The following is a 13,645-nucleotide window of genomic DNA, read 5'->3' on the forward strand; positions in this document are numbered from 1 at the left end:
AACATGCTCCTTCACATTTTTAATCATGCATTATCTTTTACAAAGTCATTGCTCACTTATCCTATTTAAAACTTACAAGCAACTCCATTACAGGGGTGGGTAAGGTATCACTAACTCCACTACATATATGAAAAAAGGGAATATCATGTTTCACACTCTGTGAATTAGCAACAAAGTTTGACCTAGAACATTGGCGATTTGTCTCCCTTCACCTTGTTTCTACCACTGTAAAAACATAGCCGCCTCGTTCCATGCAATGGCACCAAGAAGGGAAAGGGAATTCTACACAGTGATGGATACAGCTCAAACACCATCTCCTCCTGAAGCTTATGTCAGTGTCTAGATGGGACAGATCTTTCTCCCCTTGGTTTCCCACTGCCTCTTCTACAGTCCTCTGCCTCAGTTCCCATAACTCATCATTGCAGGAGTTTATTTTTATGTCTCTTTCCTCTACCAGCTGGATGTTTCTTGATGGTAAAGACAGTCTTATTCCTCTTTATATTTCTAGTCATTAGCATAGCACCCAAGACACTATGATTGATTAATAATATTGGTAAATAAAGGGATGAAAAACATAGGTGCAAATAAGTGTACCTTTGTTCAGATGAATCTGAGTTTAGATTCTACCTCAAACACTTAAGAACGGTGGGACCTTGGGTGTTTTTACTTTTCTATCTACAATATATTGCATTATTCTGCTATGAAATATTATATTGTATCATATCACATCACATACCTACCTCACAGGGTTGCAATAAGGATTAAATGAAATACAATTTGTGAAGCATTTCAAACAATGTCTGGAGCTTGATAAATGGTCAATGATATGTAATGCTTTTAGAAAGTAGGATGGCATATTGATGTGTTTTTATCTTTCTAACTAGAATCAAAGCTCCGTTAGGATGGAAAATTGTCTTGTTCATCCCTTTATCCCCAGAGTCTGAAATAGTCTGATACATAGCATATGCTTATTAAATATTTTTTGAGCAGATGCATGAGTTGAATTTTGATGGAAATATATGGAAGGATCCAAAAATGCCTAATTTTGCCTTAACAATCATGATTTTCCTCCTCTGTGAGTTCACTGAGGGGATTTTATATGTAAGGATTCCAAAGAGGAACCAAAAGACTCCTTTATGATAAGTTTTATTGTGTTTTATTATTCTTATAAGTTTTATGACAAGTACACCCCTGCAGACCTCTGAGATGGAACATGCAGCTGGAGCTTGTGAACTAAGTGAGAAATTATCCTTTCCTCTCAATCTAGTTATTGGAATTGTACCAACTTTTGTACCAACACATGAAGAAAGAAAAACAGAAGAGACAAGAAGGCCAAACCTTAATTTCCTCCCTCAGTTGCATTAATGAAAGAGGTATAAAAGGGACAACACAAAGAGGTACTTGATGCTTTAACCTAGTCACCTGGCCCATTAGTACATGTGGACTAACTGAGGTTTTACCTTTCCTCTGGGGAATCAAGTCTCTTTTGAAGGAGGAGCAAGAAGGGAGGTGGAGCAAAGGAAGTCAGGGGCCTCCTTTAAAAATAAAAAATAATTAAAAAATATATAGTGTATGTTTATAAATGAAACCATTTTTATCTATATTCACATATCCTTCCCAGTTATTAAGCACAGTTTGTTACTAAAAGAGAGAGAGAATCCACCTTTCCTGGGTCACCATATAAACAAAATCCAAGGTTGCACTCTTTCCTGTGGAGGATAATAGAACTGTGAACTTGAAATTCAGTGAGCAGAGGAAATAAATCTTCAATGCCCTTCTAGTCCAGGACTTGCATGATGCTGCATCTTATCCTTCAATGGAACAGCTGCCTCTAGTAGGTGAGCCAAGCATGGGGGAAAGAGATGTGATAACCTGTGGCATCAGGTATCAGTTTGAATCTAGTTTTGAATCAGGATTTAGTTTTGAATTCTGAATCCAAAATACCAAATTGCTGTGTGACCCTAGTCAAGTCACCTAATCTCTCTGCTCCTCAGTTTTATCATTTGTGAATTAAGATCTTTGAACTAAATAATCTTTAATTTCTAAAATTATGTCTCAACCAAAAAAAAAAAGTCGTTGTTTCAGTTTCCTCTATTTAAGGAAATATTAATGACTTCAGCGATCAAACTGCCAGCTCCCCCCACCCCAAAGTAAATGTAAAACCTGTGTGATTCATGACTCATTTTCAAAAGAAAGTGACATTTGCACCAGAGTTTCAAACCAGTTCATTCTGATTGCAAAGCTGTGCCACTAAATTGTCTCTTCTGCTGTGTAGACAATGCAGAAATAAATATTGCTTGCTTTCCAATGGGCATATTTATTCCAGAACACCAATTTATTCTTAGGGTAGTGAATAATTTTCTTTTAAATATTGAAGCTGCTTTTCTTAATGTCCGTATAACATTGTTTTTTTCCCCTAGACTGTAGAGAAGCACATTGAAAGCTGCAAAGTCCTGATGACTTTCTATCCCTTCTCACACTAAAGCATTGTTGCCTCCAGACACACTTCACCTGTTAAGGACCCAGACTTGCCTTAGCTGATCTTTTTCACTGCCCTCCCAGAAGTCTTTGTCCATCTCTAAAAGACCACCCTAGGGCTAGAAACAAATTGGATTCTATGGACCTTTTATGTTTTAAATTCTGGTTTTAATGGGATTGTAAAGGTTATAATAGAGGAAATTATTTGGGTCAGAGGTGTTAGGCACCTCTTCCCTTGGGCTTTCTAGCTCCTTTGGTTAGAGAAAATCTCTAATGAGGACAAGGTCATAGGAACATATTAAATTGCCACACTATTCTGCTACACAGGTTGTATTCCTAGATTTGGCCAATAACCTGGCTCATTCATTCAGTATTAATTCATTCACTTCCTCAACTAGATGCCAGAAACCGAAAAAAATATTAATACTAAATAGCCATTTTTAAGCACTTGGATGTACCAGGCACTGTGAGCTGTATGCTTTACATACAGGATCTCATTTGATTCGTACAATTGCTTGATGTAAGTAATGTTATTACAGCCATCTCATATGAGGAAACTGAGACTTGAGCAGATTAAGGAACTCACTCAAGGCGGAAGAGGGAAGGAGCCAGGATTCAATCCCAGGCAATCTGAGTCCGTATCAAACTAAAGAGAGTTCTCCACGGGGAGTCAGATACTAAAGGTTAATTAGCTAAAGTGTATTCAATTACTATTTGATCATAATCATTAACTAGCCATTACACAATTGTGATAAGGAATGAGAAAAGGGATTGAGGACTATTAGATTCTATTGAGATGTCAGAGAATGCCTCCCTGAAGAAATGACACTTAAGCCGAGACACAAATATTTAGAAGGAGTTAGTCAAGTAAAAAGTGGGAGGGGTAGTGAGCTTTCCAGGTGGACAGACCTACCCAATAAAAATAAACAAATAAATAAAAGAAGAAGCCAAGACTTATTGACTGATTAATAACAACTGGGCTATACTAAATCCTTTATAAGGCTTATCTCTTTTAATCTATATAGAAACTCTTTAAGGTAGATATTATTATTTATTCTTATTTTACTCATGCAGAAACTGAAACTGGGTATAGTTAAGTAATGTAACCAAAGCCACAATCCAGTAACGGTGGGACAGGGCCTGGACTTAAGCAGTCTAGCTAGAATTTATGTTCTTGATTACAATTTGTTGTAAATGGGAAGGAACCTTGTACATACTTGTCGTATGTTGAACAGTGTTTCCACAAAATTCGTCTACCCAAACTTTGGAAGGTGACCTTATTTGGGCCTTGAGATGAAATCATTCTGGATTTGGGGTGAGCCCTAAATCCAATGACTGATTTTTTTGTAATAAGAGAGGACACTGAGACACAGAGAAGAAAGCAATGTAAAGATACAGGCAGAGATTGGAGGGACACATCTACACGCTAAGGAACTATAAAAATTGCCACCAAACACTAGAAACTAGGAGAGATACGGGACAATTTCCCCCTCACAGAAGGAACCAATCCTGCTGACACCTTGAGTTTGGACTGCTAGCCTCCTCAACTGTGAGAGTGTCAGTTTCTGTTACCTTAAGCCACCCAATATGTGGTAATCTGTTATGGCAGCCCTAGGGAAATAATACAGTACACTTTGCCACAGGGGAGCCTAGTAATAAAGTTTAGGAGGATTTATTTATTTATTCAACCTTGTTCACTGTTTATACTGTTTGTCAGATATTTTGACAAGAGTTATGAAAAATGCACATGATGCAAATAATTACCTTCTTCAAGGTTGTACATTTCTGCCAATGTCAGGGCTGGATCTCAATTTCCAGTGAGATGATAAAGGAAAGAACTTAATTAAAGAGAATACGTTTGATCTGGGTCTTGAATGATGAATAATGTTGGGCATTGATGAACGAAAGGCAAGGAAAAAGGATGTTATGGGTGAGAGTAACAGTGAGCATAAAGGCAGAAAAACAGAGAATGGGGCTTTTGTTAGCGATAGAGTGCACCAATTTGTTGGAATGTGTAGTACACTAAAAACGAAACACGGGAAATTGATTTGGAATGGTAGATTCAGACCAGTTGTTGACCCTTGAGCAACTGTCAGGAGGAACTGGGAAATTATTGTTTGAAGAGACTGAAGTTCAGAAAGATTGTGCTAAAGCAAGTAGAATGATCCGATTGTTGCTTCAGGGAGATGAATCCCACCGGAGTGTGAAAAACAGACTGGAGACTGGCACAGACTGATAACCAAAGATCCATTTAGGAGCCAAATGTCATAAGAGAGACGGGCAAAATCCATTCACATTCCTCGGAAAACAAATCGTAGTCCAAACCCCACCTGCTCGCTGCTTTGTGTCCACCTAGAGGGGTGGGATAGGGAGGGTGGGAGGGAGAAGCAAGAGGGAGGAGATACGGGAATGTATGTATACGTATAGCTGATTCACTTTGCTATACAGCAGAAACCAACACACCATTGTAAAGCAATTATACTCCAATAAAGACGTTTAAAAAAAACAAAACAAAACCTGTTGAGCCTTTCTGTGCTACCCAAGCAGGGATTCATATGAAAATGTCCTGGTTTTACATCATAACTTAAAGGAAAACTTTCACAATGTCTGGAGCCCTTGCTATCCTGCAAATGAAGGAGGAGTTTGTCCTCAAAATTCTTGCATCAGGAATGAACTTAGGTGGCACCAGTGTTGACTTCCAAATAAATATACATCTACAAAGGAAATAGGTGATGGCATCTACATCATAAATCTGAAGAGGACCTGGGAGAAGCTTTTTCTGATGGCTTGTACCATTGAAAATCTGGCTGATACCAGTGTCATATCCTCCAGGAACACTGGCCACAGGGCTGGGCTGAAGTTTGCTGCTGTGACCAGAGCCATTTTTATTGCTGTCCACTTTGCTTCTGGAACCTTCACTAATCAGATCCAAGGAGCCTTCCAGGAACCATGTCTTCTGGTGGTTATTGACCCCAGGGCTGACCACTAGCCTCTTACAGAGCTGTCTTATGCTAACCTGTCTGCCATGGCTCTGTGTAACAGATTCTCCTCTGCGCTATGTGGACATGCCATCCTCTGCAACGACAGTGGGTTGGACGTGGGGGACACTGGCCCAGGAAGTTCTGTGCATGTGTGGTACCACGTGAGCACCCATGAGAGGTCATGCCTTATCTCTACTGGTACAGAATCCTGAAGAGATTGAAAAGGAAGTGTAGGCTGCTGCTGGACAGGATGTGACCCAGGAGGAATTTCAGGATGAGAGTAACAGTGAACATAAAGGCAGAAAAACAGAGAATGGGGCTTTTGTTAGCGATAGAGTGCTCCAATTTGTCAGAATGTGTAGTACACTAAAAAAGAAACACTCCGGTTATAAGCATGTTTATAACACTCCAGCCCCTGAACTTACTGCCACTCCATCTGAGGTTACAGATCCTGCATCTGAAGGCACAGGTGCCCTCTGTGCCTGTTCACCAGTTCCCTAGGCCAGACTGCAGGGCTCAGCCTGCCCCTGGGGACTGGTCTGAAGCTCCCAGTGCTCAGGACACTGAATTGGTAGGAGGAACGACCACTAAGTGGTCTTAAGCTGCTCTTCCACGGGCTCCTCCACAGAAAAATGGAATACGATTGACTGAAAATAAACATCAGTTTCTTTAAAACAAACATACAACAACAAAAAACTAGGACCAGATTCTCCCCTAGAGCATCTAGAAGAATGCAGCCACGCTGGCATCTTGATTTTAGCTTCATGAGAACTGTGTCCAACTTCTAACCTACGGAACTCAAAGAAAATATATTTGTGTTGTTTTAAGCCACTAAGCTTGTGTTCATTTGTTACTACAGCAACAGGAAACTAAAACAGATAAGCAGGAGAAAAGATATTTTTAGGTAGTATTAAGATCTAGAACAAAGAAAAAATTTTAAAGGATAATATGATAGTGAGCCAGTGAAAAGGCCCTCATGCTTGGCCTGTGTTCTTGGTGTGTATAGAGCAAGAATGAGAACCATTAAGATGGAGATAGAGAAGTAGGCTTCATTAGAGAGGAGATACTTTAACATTCTGAGTGAGATCATCTAACTCTGATCTGAATGAGGAAATTTAAAACTGGTGTAGGCTCAGACATTAGAACTTTTTCTGTGATCAATGTTGTGTTTTTTTTTGTTTTTAAATTTACTTATTTTTATATTTATTTTTGGCTGTGTTGGGTCTTCGTTTCTGTGCAAGCGGGGGCCACTCTTCATCGCGGTGCACGCGCCTTTCACTGTCGCGGCCTCTCTTGTTGTGGAGCACAGGCTCCAGACGCGCAGGCTCAGTAGTTGTGGCTCATGGGCCCAGTTGCTACGCGGCATGTGGGATCTTCCCAGACCAGGGCTCGAACCCGTGTCCCCTGCATTGGCAGGCAGATTCTCAACCACTGTGCCACCAGGGAAGCCCAAATGTTGTGTTTTATCTATGCCTGACAAAGAGAAACACGGGCCCTGCTTCGAGTTTTACACAGTAAAGGTAGGGATTTCTTTTTTTTTTAAATTAAGGCTTTTTGTAAGAGAAGTTTAAGGTTCGCAGCAAAGTTGAGGAGAATTATATAGATTTCCCGTGTACCCCCTGCCTCCACACACGCACGGCCTCCTCCGTCATCCACATCCCCCGCCAGAGTGGTACATTTGTTACAATTGATGAACCTACATTGGCACATCATAATCACCCAAAGTCTGTGGATTACTTTAGGGTTCATTCTTGGTCTTATATATTCTATAGGTTTGGACAAATGTATAATTATATGCATCCAACAATATGATATATTTTCACTGTCCTAAAAATCCTCTGTGCTTCAATTATTCATCCCTCTCCCACAACCCCCCCTACCCCATAACCTATGGCAACCATTGATGTTTTTACTGTTTCATAATTTTGCCTTTTCCAGAATGTCATATAATTTCACATAATTGGAATCATACAGTATGTAGCCTTTTCAGACGGACTTCTTTCACTTAGTAATATTCATTTAATATTCCTCCATGTCTTTTTATGGCTTGATAGCTCATGTTTTTTTTAGCACTAAATAATATTCCATTGTATTTAAATAATATTCCACAGTTTATTCATTCACCTACTGAAGGACATCTTGATTACTTCCAAGTTTTGGTAATCATGAATAAAGCTGCTAAAAACATTCAAGTGCAGGTTTTTGTGTGGACATAAGTTTTCAACTGAGTTTTGTTTTAAATATAAAATGGACACAGATTTCCAGTTAAATTTGGATAATTGAACATATAGTTTGTGTTCATTTTCTCCAAACGTTTCACTAAAATGATGGTGAAAAAGTTTTTTAAAAAGCTATAAACCCCCGAGAAAAAAGAGAATAGGACACCAGGCAACAATATTTAGAAGATGTTACCCAGCTTTTAGACGATGGAAAGCCGATAGACAAATGCAAAGTGACCTAGAGAGTGGGGAAGGGTGATTTCTAAACGCCTTTCAGTGGAAGCCAAAAGGAACTCGTCTAATTCATGCATGAACTGTGGAAAAGCTTGGGAATTGAAATGACCAGGTAACTCTGAAAGCAGGATGGTTGACTGAGAGTTAAAAAAAGATGATTTGCCACAACTGTATATGAAGAGGAGTTAGACCCACCCCAGCCTGCACAGACAAACAGACAAGCAAATGGACTTCACCTATCATGGAAGAATATGGAAATGTATCTCTGCAGGGTGATCATATAGTCCCAGACCTCAAGGACAGAGGTGTAGCTGAGGTCTGGGGTGAGATGAGATGCCTTACTGAAGTCAGGAGGAAAAAATGAAAGTTTTCATACTGAATAGTAAGACTCTATCCCCAGCTCCTTTCTCAGTTCAGCTCCTAGAATGCTGGTTACCAGATGTTTAATCTTCGCCAGGAAAAAGCTTGGAGAACTCCTGTAGACAGGAGGAGGGGAAATTATCAGGAAGATTAAATAAGAATGTTTCTTGATTTGAAGGACATACAAGGCTCTGCCTCTTAGTGACAAGCACAAAGACAACAAAAAAGTCCCTTATTAAAATTTCGGAATACTAGAGATAGAGTACCATAATGGTTCCAGAGAAGGATTTTTAAAAAAAACATACATAATGCTTCAGGAATCAGAATGGTATTAGTCTTCTCAATAGCAACATTAGAAGATGGAAAGCAATGAGACAATGCCATCAAAAAATATAGTATCAATACTTAGAATTCATAGAAGCAAAACTATCAGTCAAGTGTGAAGGTAGAAAAAATCAATTTTCACATTTGCAGGGTTTCAAATAACAAGACTTGTTATAAATAAATAAATAGCAGGCCCCTGTTTATATACATAAACAGGCTCCTGGTTCAGGAAACTGTGGGAGTATGTGATCCAGGAAGGATATAGGATCCAGAAAGCAAGAAGGTGACACAGAAGAGAGATGGAAAGCCCCCCAGAGTGATGGTGACTGAGGACTCCAGGTTGGCATCTATATGACAGAACTAGAAAGCATCTAGTGTAGACTGAAGGGCAGAAAGCTCCAAGAGAAATGTATCCAGGGGAAAAAAAGGAACTAATAGATTACCTGATGAGTTTGATTATATCAAGAGAAATTAGTTCTCTTGGTATGTTTTGAGGTGGATTAATGACAGGAGTATAGAAACATAATAAAACAACATCAACACATAGCAGGATACAGTTATGAACTCTAGAGAAAAGAAAATGGTATATAAGAAAGGAAATGAAAGCAAAGTAGCCCTATGGTTTGGCTGTGAGCAGGGAGAGGTGGATGGCTTGAGTTGGAATTCTAACTCTGCCACTAAACTGTGTGATCCTGTGAGAGTTGCTTGTCATTATTATTTTGATTGGTATATTAACATTACATTTTTATTTAAATAAAATTAGTGAGAGAATGGGGGATAGCAAGTGTGTGTGTGTGTGTGTGTGTGTGTGTGTGAGAGAGAGAGAGAGAAAGAGAGAAGTGTAAAGCAGAATTAAAATTAATTCCTCATCTTTCAAAGGAGGATGTCAATAGACGTCAAAAATTGAACATCAGCCAACAGCAGTGTAATGATTATAATAGCTGACACATGTAGTGCTTACTTATTCTATGCCAGGAACTCCCTTATCCTTTACACACACACGCACATGCACACACACACACACACACACACACACACACACACACACTCATTTAATCTTCTCCACAAAAGTGGTACCTCTTAGTAGCAAGAATTGTCAGTAGGTTAAATGAGTCAAAGGACTGCTGCTGTTAAAAAAAAAAAGTTTGACTTCTAAATCTAGTTTCATATATCACTTTGATAAAATAAAAGTTAAACTAAATGTAAAATGTATAATGCATTAGAGATATGTTTGTATTGTCTTACTTGCTATGGTAGAAAAGTGCTTTAATTTCTGTTATTACCAAAATTTTGCCTCCCTAGAATCTGAAGTCATGAACTATTGAAAATTACTCTCCTCTCCCCATCTACCCTCTTCTGACCTTATAGCCTCTGGGATAGGAAGCACTATAAGAAAGCTGAGCTCCATGCAAATAGCTGGGTTGATTTGCACACAATTTGCACGTCCTGATATTGTTTCGACCTTGAGCACTATCCCTAAAAGGAAAATACAGGTGGCCAAAGAACGGGGGTTCATTTGCTCCTGAGTCATCTCAGTCTAAAAGGAGTCAGTCACATCAGATCCATTGTTAGCTGCATCTGTCCTGAGGAGGAATTTTTAGATGGTGAAGGGCCCAAGGGTAGAAGAGTAAGGGCTGTTGAGTGATGCCATTTGCCATTGACATTTTCCTTTTCTCCACTCACTAAATAAATGCGCTAATTTTTCTCTTTTAGTGTCTGGGGTCATGCCAGTGATGAAACAGGAGAGTGGGGCAGGGAGAAATAAAATATACTTATTAGAAATTAAGTTATCTCACAGAAGCAGTCTCCCAATGTCATTTGAGTCCATAATTTTCAAACTGATGTAAACAAGTGTTCTAATGATGGCTCTTTTGTACTATCTACGTGTCTGTGGATAATTTTTCCCCAATCCCTGAATGAGTTAAAAGTCTGATGATCATAGGGGAAAGGAGACTATTTTTAAAAAATATTTTATTGGCTCACACACAGACTGTTACAGTAGTTAGTTTCTGAGTTGAGACCCCTTTGCCTTCATCTTCTCTCCACACAGTTTATCATACTGCTGCCTGATAAATTTCTAAGAACATTACTGTGCTTGATAAAATAATTTCTTTGCTCATGATTAAATTTTTTTTCCAATTATCCATAAGAAAAAAATCTAAATTTCTTAATTAAAATCTGAGGTCTCTGAGAGCAAGATACGTGTCTTATTTATTTCTTCTTCCCGGTATCCAGTAAAAGCATGTAATTATGACTTAGCAATGTTAATAAACATTTAATTGGATTAACTTGAAATTTAAGGCCATCGTTTGTCTTACCCTGTTCTGCCTTTCTAATATTTTGTTCTATAATTATTCTTACATGACCCTTCCCTCTTTCCAGTACTTTTAATTTATATTCTAAACCTTGGATTTGTCTATCTATCCTTTTTCCATTCATCCATTTATCCATTCATAAAATGCTTTTAAGGTGATAAATCAAAATACTCTGAGTCATAAGTAATGGAAACTCCAACTCCAATTGGCTTAAGTATTAATTAAATGGGGTTCATTGACTCAAAAATTTGGAAGATCAGTCTAGTTAGAGGGCAGGTTTCAGGTATGGTTTGATAAGAGCTCTGACTCTGCTTCTCCACAATGAATGACCGAACGTATTGGCACTCTGTATCCAGAGTCTCAGTGAATGACCACAGCCTCTCCATTTTACACAATAAAACCTACCCACTGTGGTTCTCACCACGGTATAATGGTGTATTTACTATTATTATAATCCTACCAGCAGGCACAAAAAATTGTGTAAATTGCACAGTTATTCAATCCTGATTTATCAGTGCCCTTTTTTTCTTTGTATTAGGAAAAAAGCCATACATATAATATAAATATTATTTGAAACATGTTTTCCTGCTGACTCAAATAATTAAAATCAACCAGCTGTAGGTTAGCCTTTTTAGGTCAAAGAAAATTTTCTATTTGACCACTAGAGGGCAGCAGTTAGAAAACATTTCTAGCTGCCATTGCATTTCATTACATTTTTGTTGTTCCTTCTCCAAAATTATGATTAGAGTATGCTTATAGCAGTTAAATATTCTGTATTTTAAATATTCTATCCTATTATCAAACTATGTATTCAGATATTTACTCTGGAAAGGGTAACTTTAAATATTCTAGAAATGAAATCTTTTCACCTTCTGCCTCTCACAGTATGACTTAGAAAACAGTGTGAAGAAGTTAAACAGACAGTCTCTAGGTGTTTGCAGCCAAGTGGGTGATTTCAATAATGTTATATGCTTTCTTCCAAGGAATACCATATTCTATAATCTGGAATGATAAGCATAATGGTACCCAAAGGGAATCAGTAACCCAGGATGATGAAAGCAAAATAGCATTCCTATAGGACTCAGAGAGAGGGAGAGAGAGAGATTTCAATTAGGTAATATTTCATCAGACCCGAAGAACATTACATATTACTTGTCATTTAATCTATTTATTAGTCTGTAAAATACCTTGTCAGGGTGATCTCTGTTTTAGACTCCTTCATGTTGAAGTGTGTATTTCTTTAATTCTCTTTACAAGTTGCATCTCTTTTCTATTAATTTTTCCCCAATATTCTCTTATACAATCACAGCTTTTACTTTAAGAAAAAAATTTTTTGAGAGTTTAAAGAGGCTAATACTTTCAAAGTCCTTTTGTAATTTATCGCATTGCTCTATGTATATAGTGTGGGATTCAAAACTAGGAATATTTTTCTGGCATTAGAAGAGCAATAGTTGGTCTTCATTCACTTTAACACTTGGGTTTTTCCAAGGCACAATGTTGTGTAAGTGAATGAGAATTTTTTCCCCTTGGGTACACAAAGAAAGAAATGGAATAAAATGTATACATCTTTCTAATGGTAAATTATAAAGAGTAAGATGCACACAAAAAGGACACATTACATATATGACTATATACATGTATTCTGGTAGTTAAATATATATACTTAAGATTACAGTTTATTTAGAACTCCCTACTTCCATATTTTAAATCAGACAGATCACAGGTAAATCAAAAGATAATTTATATTAGGCCATTAAATATAGCAGTGCAAAGTACTGAGTTATGTACACAGATGTGGGTAAGACAAACTAAATTATTTCTTCTATCTCTGTTTCTCAAGAAATTGTATAATCATAATTTCTTGGAAATGTCTCTGAGGCTAACACTGCAAAGTCAAATAAAGCTGAACTAAAAACTGTCCACTTAAAAACCCTTGGTAAGAAAAATGTCACAGATGAATCCTAGGGCTTATTTGTATAGCCTCAACCTGAAAGAAGGGTGTAATTAGAATGAACATTGATTTAAGTATTCAAAGTCAAATAAAGCCATACTATAAAAAACCTTTCCAAAGCAGTTTTCTCTTTAGGAATGTGCACGCTGTACAACTGTTATGAAAAGCTATAAAACTGTGCTGAGTCAACTGGTTTACTACGCCCTAGAGAGAACTTAGCCCACAGTGAGTTCAAATATCTGTTGAGTGAATATTTGTTGATAAATATTTTTTGAAATAAATTTGCCTTAAAAACACCTTACCAGTGATTTATAAATAGCCCTAATTATAATGCCTTTAAGTATATATAATATATATATATATATATGTATATTTGGTGATGAGAAAGGAAACTTATCAAACTTATATAACTATTTCAAAATACTCATAAAATTATCACAATTTATTCTATTGGGACTGAAAACATTAACCCATTTTTACCCCATGATTACCATGTCATTTCTAAATCTTAACAGAGTGAAGTTTCTTTATAATGACTCTTTCATTAACTGAGGGACTCCCAGACAACCAAGTTATTTCTAAGGACATTTAGTATTTGGTCAGGTAATTGCAAACATATTGCCCACAGAGGATGCTTCATATTTTTAGGTGTAGATTTTAATTTAACAAGTGCCAAAAAGAAGGAGAAGGAGGAGGGAGAGGAAGAGAAGAAAAGAAGAAGAGGAGGAAGAGGAAGAGAAAGAAGAAGGAGGAGGAGGAGAAGGAGAGAAGAAGGAGAGAAAG

The sequence above is a fragment of the Balaenoptera physalus genome (assembly GCF_965194825.1).
Source record: "Balaenoptera physalus genome assembly, chromosome: 10".
In the NCBI taxonomy this organism is placed as follows: Eukaryota; Metazoa; Chordata; class Mammalia; order Artiodactyla; family Balaenopteridae; genus Balaenoptera; species Balaenoptera physalus.